This window comes from Gossypium arboreum, chromosome 10 (genome assembly GCF_025698485.1).
Source record: "Gossypium arboreum isolate Shixiya-1 chromosome 10, ASM2569848v2, whole genome shotgun sequence".
Lineage (NCBI taxonomy): Eukaryota > Viridiplantae > Streptophyta > Magnoliopsida > Malvales > Malvaceae > Gossypium > Gossypium arboreum.
This window is the reverse complement of record NC_069079.1, coordinates 107,609,472-107,612,805: the sequence shown is the minus strand read 5'-3', so window position 1 is coordinate 107,612,805 and position 3,334 is coordinate 107,609,472. Positions and strand designations below refer to the sequence as shown.

General features: G+C 37.5%; 1 non-coding gene across 1 annotated transcript; it reads left to right on the top strand.

Moving 5' to 3' along the window:
* The first annotated feature begins 1,145 nt into the window (after positions 1–1,145).
* On the top strand, positions 1,146–1,252 carry LOC128283225 (small nucleolar RNA R71). Its single transcript, XR_008273567.1, has one exon. It is a non-coding gene; the product is annotated as a small nucleolar RNA R71 (small nucleolar RNA).
* Positions 1,253–3,334: the final 2,082 nt, after the last annotated feature.

Sequence of the window (3,334 nt, the reverse complement as noted above, 5' to 3'; positions counted from 1 at the left end):
ACATTCAAAATACCAATTAAGCAGGGAATAGTAAAACTTCCTGGATCTTTCAGTTTGATTGGCAGTTTATTCTGGAGTATGGCTGAGCACTCTTCATTAAGTTCCACTATAGATAAGTCTTCAAACTTCCTTTTTTTTGTTAGAAGCTCTTTTAAAAATTTTGCATATGTAGGCATCTGCGATATAGCTTCAACAAAAGGTAAGTTAATTGTAGTTGTTTAAAAAGTTCAAGAAATTTATCGAATTGTGCATCCATGCGGTCTTTCTTCAACTTTGTTAGGTATGGTGTTGGTGGTCTATATACTTTTGGCATTAGATTATCATTGTTTTCGGGTTTGACCTCCTTTCTGTCAGCTTCTTGTGGTGACTTCTTTTCAGATTCAACTAACACTTTCCCACTCTTTAGTGTAACTGTTTTCACGCGCACTGTTGGGTTGGGTTTAGTGTCACTCGGCAGGCTACCTTGTGGTTGTTCAGATATTAATTTAGCGAGCTAACCTATTTGAGTTTCGAGCCCTTAGATCAACACTTGTTGTTTCTTGAGTGCTATCTCGGTATTCTAAAAACGAGTTTCTGACACTGAGATGAATTTTGTTAGCATCTCCTAAAGGTTCGGCTTTTTCTCTTATTGGTAGGGTGGTTGTTGGAAGCCTGGAGGTGGTGGTCTCCGATTCCCTTGGCCTCCCCATGAGAAATTTGCGTGGTTCCTCCAACCTACATTGTAAGTATTACTATAAAGATTATTTTGAGATCGAGAATTATTACCCATGTAATTTAACTGCTCGTTCTCCATGTTGTGACCATAGGGTGGGTAATCTGAACTGCTTGATCCACCTCCATTTGCTTCGCACTGCATTACTAGGTGAACCTGTGAAGAACTAAGAAAACCATCAATTTTCTTATTCAAGAGTTTTACCTGATCAGAGAGCATGCTGATCGAATCGATGTTATAAACGCCGGCTGTTTTTGTTGGCTTTATCCTCATAACTTGCCACTGATAATTATTCAGTGACATCTCTTCTATAAATTCATAGGCATATTCAGGTGTCTTATTATTGATGGTTCCGCCAGCGGCTGCATCAACCATTTGTCGAGTCGAAGGATTTAGGCCATTATGAAAGGTTTGAACCTGCAGCCAGAGTGGTAACCAATGGTGAGGGCATCTTCTCAAGCGGTCATTGTATCTCTCCCATGCATTATAGAGTGTTTCTAAATCCATCTACACAAAAGAAGAGATATCATTACGTAATTTAGCCATTTTAGCCGGTGAAAAATGTTTTAATAAAAACTTTTCAGTCATTTGTTCCCAAGTAGTGATTGACCCTCGTGGTAACAAATTCAACCACTGTTTAGCTTTGTTTCTCAATGAAAAAGGGAATAACTGAAGGCGAATGGCGTCATCAGAAACACTATTAATTTTAAATGTATCACATAGTTCTAAAAAGTTTGCGAAGTGAGCGTTGGGATCTTTGTCCTGCAAACCATCAAACTGAACAAATTGCTGTATCATTTGAATTGTGTTAGGTTTCAGTTTAAAAGTATTTGCAGCTACAGCAGGTCTAACTATGCTCGATTCAGTTCCTGTTAAAGAAGGTCTAGCATAATCATACATAGTGCGCAGAGTAGGATTTTGATTAACAGCAATCGCAGGATGTAGCAGATTTTCTTAGTTTTCAGCCATCTCATCGGTTGTGGTTGAAGTATCATCCTCTTGCTCTTCCTCTGTGTATCGTAAACTTCGCCTTATTTCTCTTCGTTTTTTGTGAACTGTGAGATTGATCTCACCGTCAAAAAGTAGTGGTCCTGACGGGTTTTTTCTGGTCATAAATTAGAAAAACCTGCCAGAAAAAAAATAAATGAAGAATTAGAAAAGAAAAGAAAATAAAAACTTAAATTTCAAATAAAGTAAATGGCTAACGTAATAAAAATTAAGTTTTTCTAATATCCTATTTCCCCGACAAAGGTGCCAAAAACTTGATACGGGATATTCGTAGTAGGTTTTAAAGATTTATAAATGAATCGTTCTTGAGACTAACTTATTACCACGATTAAGGCAAGTGTACCTATCGAACAGTAGTATAGTTCAGCAAGACCGGATTGTCAACCCCAAAGGAACTATGAGTTCTAGTACTTACTTCCTTTTTATTATCTAGCGTAAGAATTAAGAGGTTCGGTTATCTAAACTAATTACTAACTAAGAATGCGCAGAAAGAAAATTAGGGAAAATACCTTTGAGAAAATTCGATTGATTGAGACAATACCTAAGGAAAAATCCACCTAGACTTCACTTGGTATTTGACTCTGAATCAGACGATTTATTCTTTTGGCTTGATCCATAGAAATCCTTAAGTTATATTATTATCTCTCTCCAGACTAATAACGTCTAACCCTAGGTTGAATAATTGAAATCTCTTTCTAATTAACACTCTAGGATTGCATTAACTCGATCTATGGATTCCCTTATTAGGTTTCACCCTAATCCGGCAAAATCTTGTCACCCTATCTCTAGGCGTGCAATAAAATCCGCTTAATTATGACAATTTTACTCTTAGACAGGGTCTATTCCTCCTCTGCATAAGAGCTTAACTTGAATCAATATCCTGGAATATCAAAATAAGAATTAAGAACACATAATTAAGAACAAGTCAAATATTTATCATACAATTCAGATAATAATAACAAGGTCTAACTTAGGTTTCATTCCCCTTAGGTATTTAGGGGGTTTAGTTCATATTTATGAAAGAAAATATCTCAAAAGCATAAAGATAACAAAACATGAGAAAACCCAAAACTCCTGAAGGAACTTGAAGGGAGATCTTCAGTCTTGATGATGAATCCGGCTTCTGAGATGGATCAATGGACTTTCCTTGAGTAATTCTTTGCTTCCTACTCTACATTTCCCTTTTAAGTGTCTCCTCAGGTGTTTAAGTAGGCTTTGGAATGCCTGAGAGCCCTAAAAATTGGCCTTATCTGAATAGGACTATACTTGGGCTCGGCAGGGACACGCCCATGTGTGATTACTCCAGCACGTGGTCAAGGCTGTTGAAGAGGCACGGGCGTGTAGTGTACCCGTGTAATTCATGCTTCAATCCTGCCAAATGGACACGGCCGCGTGACACGCTTGTGTGAGGAAGTCTAGGCCGTGTTGATTTCCCACGTGGGTCCATTTTTTCTGTTTTCGGCTCGTTTCTCGCTCTTTTTACTCTCCTATGCTCACCTAAGTATAAAACATGAAATTAAAGGATTAGGAGCATCAAATTCACCAAATCTAAGGAGAAACCATTCATAAATGGGCTAAGTATGGGATAAAAATATGTATGAATTACGATTTATC